The following is a 19,465-nucleotide window of genomic DNA, read 5'->3' as shown; positions in this document are numbered from 1 at the left end:
TTTCCCCCCAGAATATTTAATGGTGTAACTAAAAGCTGTAAAATGACTTTTAAACTCACAAGATGTTGTATATTGTAAAATCTCATTGTGTGATTTATAACCTGTGTTGTGGTCTAGATAGGATAGAAATGTTTGTTGTTGGTACTCAAACCACCCCCCCACGTGCATACATTAGCATTTCATCAGCATTAAATGGACTAACAATTTAAAACAGAAATTGCTAATTACTAATCTAATATATCTCACATTACAAAACTAAATTCTAAAATCCACAATCATTTAGTATCTTATACTAAATGTCTTGTGATGGTCAGTTTGTTAGAGTTGGTGGATAGGTTGGACCAAGCCAGTTGTCGGATTAGTGATTTTTCCTTGTTATTAAAGACCTATTTTTTCTTGTAATTAAATTTAATTGTTGTTTCTGAAAAATATTACAGTTGCTGTTCTATGTCATCGCTATAATGGTCAGATTGTTTTCTCTACTTGCTGATAAATGCCACTGATTATAATGGTACATGATCCCATGTGCAGAATGAGTCCAACCGTGTGCTTCCTTTATTTAGCAGTGTGACATTATCAAGCAGGGGAGGTACAGAACGGGGGATTATGAATTCTGAGAAGAACATTTGTAACCGTGCACACTATTTACTTTGGCAAAGGATTAATATAATGTGTTCTTTTTTTAAATTCTAGATCAGTTCTATGATTGATGAGGATATGTGAGTGAATTTGCCAAACACTGAACAAAGAAATCTGCTGCATCCTCCGGTAAGCGCTTTGACTGATGATCCTTCACTGCTCATTTCTGCAAATGATTGTTCACCTAATCACGGATTTGCACATACATGTGGCGCTCTCATGGTGTTGTCTTCAAAACAACTTTCCCGAATTAACCCGAGTGGCGTAATTGGTGCTAAAAACGGGAAAGCACGCACACTGTCGTGTCAGACGCTCATATTTCTTGAGCACAGTCAAACAACGAATTTATTTAGTGTTTTTGAGCAGCAACAGAACGCTCTGTATAACATGAGTCATAATTAGCAACGGGGCCTCTCAAATCACTCGCTTCTTTGTTATTCCCCTTACAACGTCAGTGTCAGTTTTTTTTTTTTTTTACATGATTATTAAAGGCAGGCACAGTTACTGAGATGAGTTTCTTTAGGGGGAAAAATGAGTGCTGATGAGACATGGAACTGCTTTTTTTTTTTGTAGCATCTACATTATGCTAATGTTTTTGCAAGTGGGTGGAGCCAGATTGCCAGGAGAAGAGAAGCCTGTAAATTATGGATGCAAACTGCCATTTCTGCCAGAGCAAAGAAAAGAGAGGTGCTAGGAGAAACCACAAGTCATGCATATCAGATTATCCTACCTTTACCCCTTCCGCTCCCTCGCTTTTACAGAATTTTCTTATCATGCATCTTGAGCAAACTTGCACACACAATCTGGGCTGTGTATCTCCAGTCACATGAGGGCCAGAGGTGCTGACGAGCTGGAATGCTTGGCCTGGTATTTCCTGATGCTCACACACACATGTACACAAACACACACTTGCATAAACACACAGGGCAGGCTATATATTTGTAGACGGGGTTCATGTTTGACTTGGTGGCAGAGAAAGATGCAGAATGTTGAAACACAGATGATGTTTTAGTGTCACATGATCCTTATAAAATCATTGCAATTTTTTTTATATATAGATTTTTTGTATATGTAGATAATTAGCATCCTCTCTGATAAAGGCAAGTCTTGTTTACAAAAAGATTGTATGAAAACTTACCATCTGCTCTGGCATGTGACAGGCAATTATTTTGTTGAACTGAAAGATTATGTATCATTTAGTTTGGTAATTGGCTCCAGTCATCAACAAAGGGAGAAAAATCAGTCTATATAAAATTATTGAATAATTCCAAGGCTAATTAACTGCTGTATGCATAATAAAAGCCTTTCACAAGGTAAAATCTTTAAGATTAATAATTAAACCCATTAAAATGTTCTTAAGGTCTGTTTTCAACCTTCAATCTATTTCAGTGATTCATTCTGTTCTGTTTTGTTCCCACCTTCATAAAACGAGGTAATTTCAGATATTTGTGTTTCAGTAAGATCAGGTCAGAAGTTGGTGGATCTTTGTGAAATTATGTATGTTTGTGGGGGAATAATGGAGCTATTCTTCAGCTCTATGGAAGCCGCTGTACAGTGGTGTGTGGTGGACCTGCCAGAGGCATTAGGGTCTCCTTAAAATAGCTCCATCCCTCGAATGTCAGAAGCTGAGACCGCGCACTGAACACTGGCCATTTGAAAGAGAGCATCAAATAAATCATTGTGAAGTCCTTGAGATTTTTGCTACAGCCAGGAAAACATCCAGTCATTATAAGTTAATCATGTTTTGATTTTGATCTAATCTTGAAACGTGGCGGTCTTTTGACATTTGTGCAGGAATAAATTTCCGTATCATACCACAAACCCACAAATCTGGTTGCATGCATGGCAGGCAGATCCGGAGAGCTAACAGATTGCCCATCAGGATGTTTGTTGACTATGCGGTTAGGATTATTTTTGCTATAATCAGAATGATTTCATACTAAGTCACATGTTTGACATGGGTTCATGATTCAGTGATTAATTTAACTGCTTCTTGCACTACGTACAGAAGCAGAAAGCTCAGAGAGAATAGAAGCAGGGATCATTTCGATATGCCAATGTAGCATTAGTAATCCAACCTAACATTCCACATAAACTGAGATACCACACATCTCTAAAAACAAACAAACAGTCAGAACAGTAAATGCTGTTTCTCAGATATTTATTATTAGTAAACCACTATGCTGCTCGATTCTCAAAAATGGTTGAATAAATTTGTTTAGGCAATGTCCAGTATTATTAATTAGTTGTCTTATTCACGAACAACCAGCAATCTAGTTTAACCAGACTTTATTTTTTTTTATTTCTCTGTGAAACACAAAATATATATTTTGTCCATACATTGAATGAATGTATTCAGTTGGGTGCAGTTTTGTTTGGACCCTAAACATTCTTCAAGATATCTAGATAGACAATATGCCATACAGATTTGGAATAACATGAGGGTAAATGATTTTGAGTGAACTATCCCTTTTAAATAAGACCCATTAAGAATTGGATTTAGATTGTACATTGTTCACTTAAACGAGTTAATGTTGCACCATTGCGCCATTACTACTCAAACAAAGTAGGCAGTAATCGGTTTTGTTTACAATTCTGATTGATCGTGACAGTATAAGTCTTCATATGAAGATCAGATGATGGAGAAGGGCACTGGAACTTTCTACATATCCATGCGTGTAGACAATCTTACTTTTGTCATTTTAAAGAACTGATTTAGGTGTCTGTAGTGGTGACATGATAGTCCCAGTAAAGTATGTCAGAATGTGGTATTTTGTCATCTAACCTAGAACCACATATAAGATGGGGAAATCCGGGCATGCAAAAAAAACAGAGCAAACAATACTATCAGTGTGTGCAGTTTCTGTTTTGTCCTTAACCTTCTGCCAAAGTTAACGTTGTGACAGTGGTATGGCCTAACGGTATAATAAAATTTACTGTAGCAGTTTGAACAACAAATGAATTCCCGGTTTGGGACACTGGTGTTACGGGCACCTTACATGCTTCACCCTGTGCCCAGGTGAGTATAATCAATAGCTGAATGGTTCATAAATAACATACTTGATTTCTCAGGCTCAGTGCTTGGCTGTAGTGAACTCCTGCTATGACACCTCATGTGTACTTTTAATCTTGCTTGAGCAGACAGATGAGCATTGGAATCTACCCTCCAAAGGGAATTGAAGAGAACTGAAACAAATAACATTAGAGGGCAAAAGCAGATCAGGGGAGGAGAATGATTTGATTTGAATCATATGTAAAAAACCTGTGTTGAGGAAGCTGCTTTGAAACTATTACTTAGTTTCATAACTTAACTACGTCTAAGTCACGCTTTTTGAAGTAAATGGTTGCATTTTAAGCTATTTAAGGGAGTAGATTATTTTTAAATATTATGAGGTCTCAATTTGACAACTTTAGACTTGATACACCGAATTGGTTTTTAGGAACCAGTTCATTTACATATGAACCATACGAATGAATGATTCTCAAAAGTGTTTTGGAATGAAAATGCTAGTTTTGTCATGGAAGACATAGCGTGATGCTGAAAAAAAATATTGTTTTCAGCACAACCAAGCTGCTGAAAAATGTATTTAGTAGTGTCTCTACCTTTAATTAGTTTCTTCCCATTAATGATCCTCATGGTGACCTATAGATGTCACAAAAAAAAGACTTTGTTAATTGACCTTGGACAGTAAGACATGTAATGGGTCTGTATTTTACCTCAGGATCGTTACATGATATACAGGCCTGTTTCAGTCTGAATTGTAAATATTCATGTCCTTGGAACAGGCCGAGACATGATCTCATTCGGATCTGCCTGGGCATCTTGTGTAGGCACAGACTCTGCAGATGTAAATCACTGTTTACTTCATTACATCATTAGCTGTGTTTCCTTGGGCCCTGGAGAAACGAGGTGAAACACTGGTTACTGTGTGCCTTCTGTGCCCTATCGAGCTGGAGAAACCCGCCAAGTGAAGCTTATTTCCTCCCTCTATTTGCAGAGGAGATTGTTTGGAGATCCTTTTGAATTTTCTTGGACAAATTGAACTTGTGTGCACATCCAAATTATAGAACATTTGCCTATTAGAAGGCCTCTTCTTGCATTTATCATATCATTGCACCATTATTTGCCTCTTCAGTGATTTCCGGGTGATTGGATTTCAACACGGATGGAATGGCAGATATCACTGACCGCTCTGCACAATAGCGCTCTAAGGTAAAGAGCTAAAAGAGAAGCTCTTGTTTATGAAAGGGGTGTGTAAAATTAAAGCAGGTGCAGAAGGAGATCATGCTTGTAGTACAATGTCTTTAATGTGGACTCCTTCCTACTAACGTGTTTGCTCTGACAAGGTCTGATACATTTGATGTTTGTTTTAGGAATCAGATAAATATTGAATAGTCAAATTTTTTATCTAAAACAAACTTTCAATTAATTTGAGGATCCAAGACACGATCATGTAACAGCATTGTGTGTGTTATTTAACATCATACGTACCATGGAATCTACTATGGTAATCCTGACATTTTGTAGGAAAATAAGGAGTTATCTTGGGGTGAGATGCTACAGGAATCCGTTTCTGTGAGTTGCTCTGTTGCTGCCAATAATGATAACCAATAATCATTTTTTGTTTTAATTTATTTTATTTTATTTTATTTTTTTATATACGTTTGATTTATTTATATAACTTTATTTATATAATTTATTTATAATAATTATTTTTCATTATTTGTAATAATTTCCCAAAATGTTACAAAGCTTACAATTAATACAAGTTTTTACAATGCATATAGGCAGTTTGAGCAAATTCAGATTTTTATTTTTGCTGACAAATTGGTTATATATTCATGATTGGATCCTTACTGGAATCAGTTCAAACTTCATACATCAAACATCACAAATCGATCAGTTGAATCAATAAAATTTTGGAAACGTTGAAAGCGAATATTCTGCTCAAGATTATTGGCTGTAATTCCACTACTGGCAATAATAATAATGTTATTATATATTTATATATTGTGCGCTTCTAAAACTTGAAAACCTGACAATAAGAGTCAGACAAAAGAAAACCCCACAGAATCCCAACGGTGTGTATATGTGTGCATTTGTAGTTCACGCTTCGTTCGGAAGCCTCTCATTAGGAGCACAGGAAGCTTGTCAGTGTGCCAGTTAAGTGTTGGTGTGAGTAGGACCAGTGTGGCCCCTTGTACTCACTCGATTACGCACCTAATCAAATCACCTGCTTGTTTATACGCTCCATACTCCTGTGTCAGAAAAGCAGCTCCGCTTCATTCATACCGCCCGTTTTCCTTTGAGGACCTCCAAACAGCGGTCTGTGCTTGATTGATTTGTTTAGAGCCGGTGGCATCATAATGACCCCACAAGTGGAGGGAGCTGACTTACATTTTCCGCTCTGTTATACTTGCGTTTTTGGAGTGTGGCTTTCCTGAATGCGCTGACTGAGAGTTTGTGGATATTGCATTACAACAATATTGTCTCTGTATTCGCTTAGTTGTTCGCCGAGAGACAGACTACATATGGCCGGGTAGCTGCTTGTTTAAATTCTCCCAAGCATTTCTAATGCCTGGATTATCTCCTAGAGAAATTATTTAGTGCAAATAATGGCTTCACAATGGCCCCGCTGCAGCAGATATACGCACCAACCCAATAACCAGTCCTCTGAGAGAGTGTATTGATTGTGGGAATACTATTGCCCTATTCCCTCAAAAAAAAATAAAAAAAATAATCAGTACTAGGATAAAAAGCTGTTATTTATTGATTGATTTTTTTTTCCAAAGCTGACTTGTGCTGAGCCCACCTAATGCTGAATCCGGAAAAGATTGGCAAACATGGAAGCGTGGGTTTGGAAACTTTATTCACTTCCTGCCAGAAATGCAGAGATCATCAGAAATACTGGCATAACTTCACCCCGGCTCATTGTCCCCAGTCGTAGCCCTTCCACCCCTGCTGCATGTTTACGCCGAGACACTCTGCCTGCCTCAGGATCAGATATGACATCATTTTGCCACAGCTGCGGGCCGCACACGAGGCGTGGAGAGGGAACAATTGACCAGGGGGGACGCAGGAAGAGCCGACTGACCTGATTGCTCAGCTGGCCGAGCAACTGGGAAGGAAGGCCCAAGGCGGAGCCGTGGATGTGGGGAGGGGTGATGGTGGTGGACAGTGCCCCCGTCACCCTCCCCTCCTCCTGGATGCAGTGTTCGCGATCGCCCTGCCCTCTGCTGTTCTCCTGCCTGTCTGCTTGTCTGAGCCAAAGCAGATTTGTACATGAAAAATGATCTACAATCTCTGTGGCTGTATCAGCTTCCAGATATAGACATTCCTGATAGGCCAAATCCCCTTTAAAGAGGGCTTTATCCTGCTCACTGAAGAGCCACAGAGAACAGCGCATTCTTTTTCTCTCTGCACCTCACTATGTTCTAAATATGAGCCATTTTTTTATCTACATCACCAATCTGTCCCGATCAGCTTGTGTTCGGTAAACATGGTAGCGCTTATTTTTTAAATGTTAGAACAATCTACATTACATTGATCGGTCTTAATTATTAGAGCCACAGCTGCTGCCTGAATACGAATCAGATGGATGTTTCATCTATGTATAGATAGACAGCTGGAAAGGGCATGATGCATATGACCTACCACATGTTCATTTCCATACAGAGAAAGAAGACACCAGTGTACTAAAATTTTGAAATGAGAATATTAATATTATATTGTAATGTTATATATTAATATTTCATATTAAGCTTAGTTTTCTTATATATTTAAAATAAAACTAAACATCAAGTAGTAGTAATAACAATGTACTCTGTATGTCTGTACTCTGTACTTTTTCTGTCATACTTTGTTTTAAGGTTTAATCTTTCCAAAAATGCAAACTGTATTTCAGTCCCTCATATAATTCTAAACCTGTATGCATTTAAAATATTTATTTATTTATTTATTTATTTTTGAAGTACGTTTAAGCTGTAAAGTTTCCAAACAATGAAAGTCAATGGTGTCCACAACACTTGAGATTGATTGAATAGTAATTTTTTATTATTATTATTTATTTATTTGTTTCAGAGTTTTCTTTTGCATCACATAGAAGAAGAAAAAATGTATAGAGGTTTAGAACGAATCAAATGATGACAAGTTTCAGTTTTGAGTAAACTGTTCTTTTAAAGTCCCCCAGGGATATGCTTTACCCATGGTTGAGGATTGCTAAACTAAGGAAGTCGTTGTGTCCCAACCAATGTAAACCTACTTTTTACTCAAGGAAATGGAGCAAAAGCCTGAAAATAGATGACAAATAGGAATGTATAAATATGGCGAGGGGCAATGGGGGCATTGTTTGTGTATGTTTGTGTTTGGGTTAGAGATTGCGATAGCCCTTTCCTTCTTAAGAGATATGTTTTCAGTGCAAAGAGCTGATTCCCATGAGGTGGGTGATCCTTTTTAATGACAGGGATTCATCTGTTAGCGTCCCTCAGGCCCCATGCAGCACTGTGCGGCTCCCAGCAGCCCACAGAAAATGGGCGGCATTCTCAGGAGAGCGCACCTCCTCAACCCCTCAAGATGCCGTGTGGGAGTTTAATTACTCCTGCGGCCACAAACCACAGCTTACGCACTCTCATTACTACAAATGCCTTCATTCTCTGCTGTTTTTAATCATTTTTAGGCAAAAATATCACACTGGAGTTGCCTGTGCCAAAGTAAGAAATAGAATGAGAGCAGAAAGCAAGTGATTGCTCTTGTGAGGGGGTTGGGTTGGTTGTGTGTGTGTGAATAGGGGGTCGAAGTAAGGGTAGCCTACAGGGAGGAGAGGGGGCTTTGAGACAGGACTTTGGATTACTAACGCGACAAAAAGGACTAAACCTCTATTCAGTCAGTTCCTTCTGGTCTTTAGGGCCTATCCCTGCTGCTTTAATGAACTTATTTAGACTCTGTTTAGTTCATCCCCCACTACTTAGAAGAATTAGGCTACAATTTGTCTCCTCATATTTGTTTAAGACTTTAAAGTGTAACCACTTGGAGTAGCCCAAGATCTAAAAGAATAGACAGAGTAAAACTGGATGATCCATGTTATTTAGGATGATTTGAGATGTTCTACAGAGCATCTTATGCAGATTTCCAGCTTTCATTGATCAATAGTTATGTTCCAACTTGCTAATTTAGTTTGAAAATTGCAGATATTGTTTAGCTAAAAGCAGCAGATTCATGTGAGGTAAATGACTTATGCAGCAGCAGATTTCTTTTTGGAAATTGGAACATTTTGGAATTTTATATTCCATTGTGGTGTTTCCATCCTCCATTTTATTTAAGTTTTTATTTAAAAAAAAATGCATACACACACAATACAGTACACGCACACATATCGTTTCAATATTTTTATTTTTATTATTTTTATTTCAATTTTCTGCCATAATTTATATTTTATTTTGTGGGCAAAAACATTTTTGTGTTTTCCCCTTGTTTAGTGGTATATGGAAATTTGCATAATACAACAAGGACTGATTCCAGCTAATATCATGCATTTGCTGATTTGATTAGTGATTTATCTCTTACAAGTTAAAACAAAAAACATTCTGCCTATTTCTATGGTAAAATTTGATTTTCATCAGATTTTTTTTTTCTATTCTTAACCCACAATCTGTCACTGCTCTTCAGAAAGCAGTCCACATGCATCCTTCCTTGCCATATTGTTTGCACTGTTAGATGGGCCAAGACCATGCACTAATGTTTGTTAGTTAAATGTACTCCCTGTGAGGTAATGAGTGGCAACCCAATACATGCTGCATTCTCCTGTTTTAATTACCGTTAGTCCACTGGCTGTTGTCCAATGAGGTCATGTCAATATTGAGCTGTTTACTTCCCTCTGCCGTTTAGGAGCTTCTACAGAGTAGACACACTGCCCTCCTGACAGACTGGCCAATGATCTGATTTTGTGTATTTTATTAATTTCTTCACAGCCATTCTGTTAAAAGCTTTCTGAAATGGTTTGTCATCTGTTCTACATAAGTAAAGCACCCTTCTGATGGTTAAACTTGCAATTGGATCTGTCTGAAACAGACTCTTCCTTCCCTGTCTTGTGTCTCTTGCTTTCTCAGCCTAGTTGTCTCTCTGAGAGACTGTGAGACGTATTACTGGCTGTAACCCTGCTCTCAGGGGCCTGCTCTGGGTGGCTGCTGTCTGCATCAAGGAGAATTTCTGCAGACCTTGTGCAGGCTCTCAGTTCATTACCAGCCTCCCTCACTGAGACTTTGTCCCCCGCTCCTGCTTGGGCAGTGAGCTGACACGCAGTGTTTTATCGACGTGAAGACCTACCACCAAACAGCGCGTCTCCTGACGTAGCACCATGCAGAGGACAAGCTGACTGACACTCCTCCGCTTGTCTCTGTCCCTCCTCCCCTCACTGTGTCATCTTAAACCTGTTCATCTGTTAACAAAGCATCAGACAGCTTATTATGAAGGTGTGAAAAGCAGAGAAAATCACTCCACATTCCTGCATTGAGACACTGTGTCGAAAAGCCAGTTTCAGTGAAAGCATCTAGATAATACTGCAAATCATTTGCAATCCATTTGTGCATGCATTACACTGATTTGTTTTTTTATAATTATTATATAAATATTGTATAATTTCTAATTGTATATTTATTTATTTAATTTATATAAAATGTATATTTAAATCATGTTAGTAAAAAGTTAATTATAATGTTACATAAAAAAGCCTTTAAAATGCTCTATCTCTTTTAAAAATATTTATAAATGTATTTATTATTATTATTATTATAAAAATTTTAAATGCCAAAAAAAAATACCTTATATAAAATTTAGGTGAAAATGAACACATTACAATATTTTATGCTAGATATTTATTTTAGATGAAATTGAAAACGTCATTTAATACATTTTAAATAGTAAAAATCTAAACTTTTTTTAAAATCAAATGTATAGGATCTATTCAAGTACAGTAAAAATAAATATATTGAAATAAATATAATACAATAATATAACCCCCCCACCGATACATACATCTATATGTGTGTGTGTGTGTGTGTGTGTATAAATACAAATAAATATAGAAAATACAGATAATACGAAAGGGGCTTTGTAGTGCAAATGTGACTTTATAGAAAAGTGTTTGCATGTGTCTGGGAAAAGCATCCTGGAAAGCTGTCTTCTGCATCCTAACTGAACAGCAACACGGGAGCTGAAGTTTCAGCCTGTGCCGTGGCCCTGTCCGCTGGGCCCCTGCCAGGGTTCAGAGGTCACACTTGTGAGGCATGTGTGTGGAAGGGGGACTCAGTTTGGGGGCCCCAGCCTCACACAATATGTCCGTCAGCAAATCTCTTTGTTTTCTATACTCTTAGCCGCTCAAGTCCCCACTCTGTATCCAAGGAAATGTTGCCAGGGGAGATGAGTCCGGGTAACGGTACAAGAACCTAGGGGTATGTGTAGATGCTCTGTTTGCCTTGATAAATGTGTGGTGTCCAAGGCATGCCTGATTATTTTGCTGCCGCTTCTTTTTTTTCCCCAGGTCCTTTTGCCTTTGTTGCTCCTTGGGGACCCATGCATTCTGTGTACATGTGTGCACGAGCTAGTGCGTGCATGTGTGAGTGCTTCCATATGTCTAGACAAGAGTGGAATCCCAGGGGCCCCACACGTTTAGACTCAGGATATTAAATGACCTAATGGCCATGTTATTTGTGTAGGATTCATTTAGAGAATCTGGCGAGGAGCATTAAATCATAATGAAGAGGGTATGAATTTTGATGTAAGGCAGAGGGCTGCGTTGGGAGCTTGTCCAGGTAAAGCTTTGGCTAAGACTGCTGCATAAAACCCTCATTGAAAGCTCCAGGCTGTGACCTAAGCACACAGACAAGTTTGAACAGCCAGACGTAGACACGACATGACCAGAGCTTGAGGTGCATGCTCAGACCTCTCAGAGAGCAAGAAAAATGATTAACATGACAGGACAGACATCCTCACTCGCTCTGTTATAAGAAGCCTATAACTCCCTGTAAGAGCCTCAAATAAAACACTTTTGATGGTCTTGTATTACATTTGGATGAGTAGTTTTGTCACTGCGTTTGGGTTGCGGACTGTAGCATCAGGTGAAATCTGAAACATCATCTCACGGAGCCTCGTTAAGATTAAGACTGAGACTGAAACTTTTTGTAATGACTGCCTTTGATGTTCTGGGCAGGCTAGGACAACATTCCGAAGTCAACTTCTGAAGGATTTAGTCATAAATATGCTTACCTTTGCTCAGCATACGTTTACCCACTTCGTGACACCGCTAGAAAGGCTGTTGTTTTTTAAATATTTTTATTTAGCTGGAATTTTGTTTAATATATTTATTATTGTTTTTATTCATTTTTTTTTTATACACTACCTTTCAAATGTTTGAGGTCAGTACGATTTTAAACGTCTTTGAATCCTGTCCGTTATTATTTGTAAAAAATTCATTAAAATGGAAATATTTTTATACTGTTTTCTACTTGTATAATATATTTATAAAATGTATTTCATTCCTGTGTTGGTAAAGCTATATTTTCAACATCATCACTCCAGTCTTCAGTGTCATAGTCATTCATAAATTATGCTTTTTAGTTGTGCAAGAACAACTATGACTAAGATATTTGTAAGTTGACTTCCTTAAAGAAAAACACTGACTGTGTTTGAGCATGTCGATTTCTGGCTCAGCCAATGGTGCGTGTTTCGGATGGAACTTCCTGTTTGGCTGAACAATGGAGGACCGAGGGGAAAGTTCAGGAAACTATGTTTGGAAACAGTTAAGCAGTCATTATATATATTTAGTCTAGTGCCACTAGTGACAGAAATTACACACTGCACCTTTAAGTCGATTAAAGTTAGTTTACAGGCCCAGAGATACCAATAATTATACATTAATGTATAACACTTATAGTTAGCTCTTACTGGGTTCTAGCAAATACATCATTCTTGTATTATAAGACTTTTTAAACTATTTATCTAGGTTAAGCAGTGATGTGCTGCTCTGTTGTGTGAATTTCAGTGGCATGAATCCTCTCCTTCTCCCAATGTTCCTCAGCTAACAGGAACTCCTTTATTTCCTGAACTCCCCTCACCATTTCACTCCTGAGCTAAAGACACACACACAGGTCACACCTCAGGTGTCACCATATCGAGAGGCCAAAAATATGAACCTATATGTCTGTTAACATCCATGTGCTAACACAGACTAACACTGTGCCCTAACCAGTAGAAACATAAGCTTCCAGCAAAAATAAATGTATCAGTGCACATTGTATGTGAAAATACATTACAGTCACAGCCAATCAGTATGTATTTGGTATTTATAAGGAATTTAGACTAGTGAGATTTCACTATGGGCAGGGCTCGGAGAGCTTCCTAATTGATCCCTTAGTTAAGGTTGATGTTTCATTCATCAAACGAGCAGTCAGGTGATCGGTATCTTTAAAACGCCCGAGGCTATGATTGAAGCTGCAGAGAGAACAGATCAGTGAAAAGTGTTCCTGTTTAGATGTTGGACAGTGGAACATGTTTTCATGAGGTTGTGATCTGTTGATGTACTTGTCAGAGGTTCAGATGATAGCTTGGTAAAAAGAGGGTGGGAGTGAGTGAGAGCAAGAGAGCGGAGCTCTGTGACACAGGGTTGTAGACCCCGGCTCTAGGTTGATTGACCCTCTGTGCTCTAACCAGTAGATGTTGGATTCTTAGCTCATGCTCTATTGATCCACGTGAGCCCACTCCACTCACAATGACACACATTCACTCACACAAAAAAAGAAGAAAAAAAGACAAAAAACAAACTGGAGATGGCACAGTCAGGGAACATGCCAGACCTGTTGACAGGAATATATGTACTGAAAACATACTTTTCCAATTATTTAGTTATTTATTTTATCTTATTTTCCTGTAAAATAATATAATCAACCTGAAGGAAGACAAAATATATATTTTTGGCATCGTCTCAATCCAATTTTTTGATATATTTATTTTATACATATTGCATGAGGGCATAAATCATGTAATTTCATACATGATTATGTGTTAAAACTGGACAATAAATTAATATATGTGTGTGTGTATATTTTATATATATATACACACACACGCACACACACACACACGCACACACGCACACACACATACATACATACATACATACATTCATTCATTCATTCATTCATTCATTCATTCATTCATTCATACATACATACATACATACATATGTATATATGTATATATGTATATATGTATATATATTATGTTTTTTTTTCCAGTTTGCTGGCAATTTAAACACTAAAGCCCTAGTCACACATGGTATTTTTCTTTGTCTGTTTGTGCTTGGAAGTGTAAGTGTTTGCCTCTGCATGTGTGTGTGGTCGCACTTAAACAGAGTTGAGGGCGGGGAGAGAGGCAATAAGGGAAGAATGATTACCAGACAGGCCTCATGCTTGCTGCAGATATGCAGGCCTAGCAGTATTTTGCTTCTGCACAGTGTCAAGCATATTGATCATCCTCTTGTAATAGAGAGAGAGCAGAGTGCAAAATCAATGTTCAATTTTTCCCTCTCTCGCTCTCTCTTTTTTGTTCTCTCTTTCAAGCTACCTTTCTGACTTGCACTGAAGCTGATTCACATCTTTGCTGTTTATTCTGCCACACTTATGAATGCTATGATTGTGTAATAGGGATTTGAATGTCATCATTGTTCCACTGTTTGACCTTTCTGCTTCAAAGATTTAAGAACTGAAAGAAAAACAATTTTAAAATGAATTTGTCCATTGATAATGTGCAATCTGTATGGAAATGAGGTGTTTGTATAAAACCAAATGTTATATATCCACTTTAAAGGGTTAGCTCACCCGGAAAAATGGGGTGTAAGAAAATATCGATACACGTATTGCAATATTTTGTTTGGTGATACTGTATCGATTGTCAAAAGTGGAATATCAATAAAAAAAAAAAAAAATCATTCAAGATACATGGCAGTGGTTTTGTTTGAGTTTACATCCTGACCGGTAGATGGCAGTCTTCATCTCTGAACGACAGTGAGAGTAACAGGAAATCCTAGGGCACGCCACTAATGTTAGCATTAATATCGCTATTCGTTACTAGTAATGGAGGATGTAAAAAATTACCCCTGTTCCTGGTTCGGTGTACAAAGCTGAAGTGTGCCATCATTTGGGCTTTTGTGGTAACATCCACAGTGGGACCGTGGCGAGGGTGCCGCCTCGGTCCCGCCATGTCCTGTGTGAAGAGGGGCTTGCGCGGGGTGGGTCGAGGCGGTCGGTAGGCTGCAGCTTTCTCTCATTTTGGGGGTGTTTGTGCAGTTGGGGCAGTGTTCGCATCACGGTTTTGGCGGTTCCATGCAGAACATAAATAAAAAATTAAAATACTGTGAAATCCAAGTGGAAATGTTCGACATCTGTGTTTAATTTTTTAAATTTTTTTGTTTTCTTTAGGAATCCTGTAAGCACTTTTTTATTGATATTAAGCAGATGTAATTTTTTGTTCAGATCAAAATGTTATGGCATAGTATGTCACAATTGTGAACTGAAACTGTGAACCTTTTAAAGCAAGTTCTATATATATATATATATAATATATGTATTATTCATTTAACTAAAGGAACAACCTAACCCTTTACTCGTACTGCTCAATAATTGCTGTTAATGGTGTTAATCATCTGAGTATGTCTTTAATTAATTTTTTTGTACATTTCTGCCATATGAACTAGGCCTGTCACGATAACATATTTTGCTGGACAATAAATTGTCTAAGAAATTATTGCGATAAACAATAATATTGTTGCTCTAAGACCAGTTTCAACTTATATAATGATAATGGCATAATAACAAAGGTACAACTTTTCAAAGATCAATAAACTTTATTTTATAGCAAATTCCAAGCAAAAAATACCAACATGTTGACTTTGTGTGGCTTAAAATTTATTAATGTTGTATATTTGTATGTTATATTATGTTTATATGGAGGACAAGATGAAGACTAGTTGTAAGTCCAGGTGCGTGAAAACCACTAAAATGTAGAAGAGACTGTAGATGGTTCGCACTCTGAAAAACTAGACAAAGTCTTTCACAAAAAGAATCAGTCATTTTATTAGAGCAAGAGCAGACGTTTCAGCCATCCAGCTATTCTCAATGCTCATAATGTTTATATGCCAGTTAGGGATGCTCATATTGACCGTTTAACCCTCAACCGAAAGTAAACATTTTGATCGATGAAGGGACCGTTCACATATCACGTCTTTTTTGGCGCTCAAGTTCATTATTTCAAATGCGGTATACACGCTCATAAGAGAAGACATGCTCGCAACGTTTTTTTCAGGCCCGTCCGCACCACATCTAGTAAAAAACATCTCAGCTTTTCAGAATGATGCAAACGCACCAGGTCATATGACAAGAACCAACTCTATCAGCTTCCTTCGGGGTGAAATTCCCCATGTTTTTTGAAAACTGGGGTGCACCCAAACACTGCAGAATTTTTTTTACTTTTCTTCGTAAATAAATCTTTTAGCATATTTATAGCAAGGGTTTTTCGGTTGTGGAAATATGGATATCGCAGCTGATGGAGGCTTAGCAACGACAGACGCCTCGGGATCGCACCTGCCTGAGCGCTTTGGAAAGGAGAAAACGACGTGCCCATAGTTGTCCACGCGTTTTTAGGCGGGACATGTGAAACGCCCCTGTGTGTGTGTGTGTGTGTGTTAACTCTGTGGGTTCGTTGACACGCGCAACTACACGCCTACAAACATATTTAGCTGAGCAAGCCGAATGAAGCGGATGAAATTTAGGCCCATTTCGACAGAAAGGGCAATGACGTAACTTACAAAATATGCTACGCGGTATTAAAATAAAGCAGTAGTGCAAGTACAATGCAATATCACTTGAGATGCAAACATCCACAAGCAAATGAAAGGCACTTCCCAAAGCTGGTCACTCTAATGAGACATTATCTCTTTATTCCTGGGACATCTGTGCCTTCGGAGACGTTGTTTTCTGCCGCGGGCTGCGCTCCAAACTCCACATCATGACAGGTTACATTTTTTAAATAAATTATCGAGCTCATTTTTTTTTTCTTCACAATTGAATTAATTGATTTATCGACTATCGCGACAGGCCTAATATGTAAATAAACTTTCAGTCAGAACTGATAAGCGATGCTGAAAGTATCGCAATGTATTGAAACATATAGTTTTGCAACACCTGTATCGTGATACGTATCGTATCGCCAGATTCTTGGCAATACACAGCCCTACTTTTCTTCGGTGGAACACAAAAGATTATCATTTGAATACTGTTATTTTTGTACATACTGCAATGAAAGTCAATGGGATACAGATTTGTTTTGACCACAATGTTCTTAAAACAGTGTTCCACAGATGAAAGTAAGTCATACATCTCTGGAACAGCATGTGGTGGGTAAATGATGACAGAATAGTCTTTTTGGTGGAAGTATCCCTGTAACTAGGCTGACCAGTTTAGTCCAGTATGAGAATAAAATCAAGCATCTTTTTTTATTACGCAAGCATCCCCCCCGTTCTTTGTTTGATACAGATTATAAAAAAGATTAGGTCTGGCGTTACTGTCCCAGTCTGTCTACCATCAGAAAATAGAATTCACTTAGGTAATCCAGATGGTTTGTGTGTCTGGTACTTGGCTGGAAGTCAACAGCTTTTAGCAGCTCAGGCTGAGCTTTTGTGTTTGCATAGAGTGCTGAGGACTTCGTCACTGCTCATGTGTTCACCAGTATCATCGCCGACAATGAAGAAACACACACCTGCTGCTAATCAGTAGATATTGTTTAACATTCAAAAAATGTGCCACAAATCCTTTTAGCTCATCTTCGGTGTCTTTATTCTGATGCTACTGAGATAATTGATTGATTCTTTCTGTAAACCAATTAATGCTGCTAAATGCACCTGTATATTATATTGTTGTTGAGGCCTGGCTGTCGATATCTATTTGGTTAATTCATTGATTAGATTCACAAGAGAGCTCATTAGAATACAGCGGATGTAAAATAGTTGATCTTGTGAACAAAACAACAGATTTTCTTCAGCGGATGCCCCTTAATCTATATTCAGCTTTCTATCATGTATGCTTAATTTTTCACTCTCTATACACAGCCCCACGAGTCTTTGTTGCACTCATGTAAATGATCTGGCGTGGGCTGCCGTGTGACCTTATGGCAGCGCAGACCCCATGACATCAGTCAGCACTGTTTGTCTCGAGGCTGCAGCATCTTAATGAGCGGTCGCTGTGCCAGACTTAGCCAGGCTCAACCTCTCTCTGGTTTGGTTTGGACGCCGGCCTGTGCTCCTCCAGAAACCACCCTGCCCCACTCACAGCCCCACCACAGATGCATGCGATTTGCCCAGTGGGATAATCTTTCCCCACTGTTGCAGCAGAACGATGCACAACGCGCTCTGAGACGTGATCCCTCTGCGAGCAGATGCCCTATATGGAACGCTTTGGGCCCCGGCGGAGCAGGTTGGGTTGGGGTAGGGCCACCGGGCTGTGGCTGGCCGTGTTGGATGGACGATGATGAATGGGGCTCACCTGGTGGTCTCTGTGAGGGCTGGCAGGCTGCGCTTTGGGGATCTCCCACCAGCCTGTCCCAGGCAGCGTGTGGCAGGAGGCAGCAGCCAAGGCCACATTAATCAAACCCTCCACCTGCCTCTTTTTCACTGTCTCCCTTGCTCTGTCTCCCTGCTTTTCGCTTTACACATTCTCTACCAGGCTCCTTGTGCGGAACAATGAGTCTTTGAACAGAGCCAGAGCAAGGCCAGTCTGTCTGACAGTGGCCATTTTACAGCTATACCTTGAACTCTTTTTACATTCACATGTGCTGGGTGTTTAATTCCATTACATCAAGGCAAATGTTCCTCTCCCCTGTCAAAGCCAGGAGCATGTATAAAAGCTGAAATAGACTAAGGATCCTTTAGCACTTAATATTGGTAGTCTTTTGCCCTGCTCTGAAGTCTTAACAGCTTTGGCTCTCTAATGCTAGAGTTAGTGACACCTCCTTTTGAGGTCATTGAACACATAATTGGGTACTTCGTGGGGCCTGGTGCTTGGCGTTGGATCGCTTAAAGTTATGGTTCGAGACACTCTGTGGACATGACGATCCAGTGTTTGAAAATTTCAGAGCTGAGCGATGAAGTTTTTTTTTTTTTTTTTTTTTGCAGAATATTTAAAAGATAAAAGACTAAGTTAAATATTATAGATTTTAATTTGGAAAATATATATTTTAATTATTGATAAATAAATTATAATAAAATAAAATTATCTAAAAACACACACAAATATTTACACATTTACAAATTATATTTTATTTATAAAAAATGAGCTCACGACTGTATTGTGTAATTTTATATGATATATTATTTATTTTGTATTATGCTGTAAAAAAAAATGTAAATGTAGTGACAAAGCAACACTGGCACAAGGCCATTTGTTGTCTTAAAATGAAAAAACTAAACCAGCAGAACAACATTACAGCAACAATGATAGAAGAAATTCATAAGCCAACATGTAAAGCTAAATCGTTATGAAATAAAACATAAGCAGCAACTCATCCTAAATGATTATTTACTGCATGTGAAATTGACCATTGTTTCCCTTGTGATTTTTATTTTTTGGCGGGGGGGTCAGATGAGCACTCGAGTCTCATTAAATATACATGCTGTGTATTGAGCTGAGCAAGCCAATTAGCCAGGTTTTCTGTCGATTGCTAATAATCGCTTGCTGTTTGCAATATCACCAGACTCCACCTCTCCTTTGCATGTTTGAAGCTTTA

The 19,465-nt window shown here is 38.4% G+C and overlaps 1 protein-coding gene across 3 annotated transcripts in view; it reads left to right on the top strand.

The window, feature by feature from the left end:
• LOC113112540 (zinc finger MIZ domain-containing protein 1-like) overlaps nt 1–19,465 on the top strand; it is a 122,376-nt gene that overhangs the window by 50,958 nt on the left and 51,953 nt on the right. For 2 of the 3 annotated variants that reach the window (XM_026278206.1, XM_026278203.1), the window contains exon 3: nt 694–768. The exons of the other annotated variant lie outside the window; for it this stretch is intronic. The gene's annotated coding sequence lies outside the window, so the exon portion shown is untranslated. The remainder of the gene's footprint in view (nt 1–693; nt 769–19,465) is intronic. 3 annotated transcript variants of the gene reach the window in all.

The sequence above is a fragment of the Carassius auratus genome, chromosome 13 (assembly GCF_003368295.1).
Source record: "Carassius auratus strain Wakin chromosome 13, ASM336829v1, whole genome shotgun sequence".
Lineage (NCBI taxonomy): Eukaryota > Metazoa > Chordata > Actinopteri > Cypriniformes > Cyprinidae > Carassius > Carassius auratus.
This window is presented reverse-complemented; position numbering and strand designations above follow the sequence as displayed.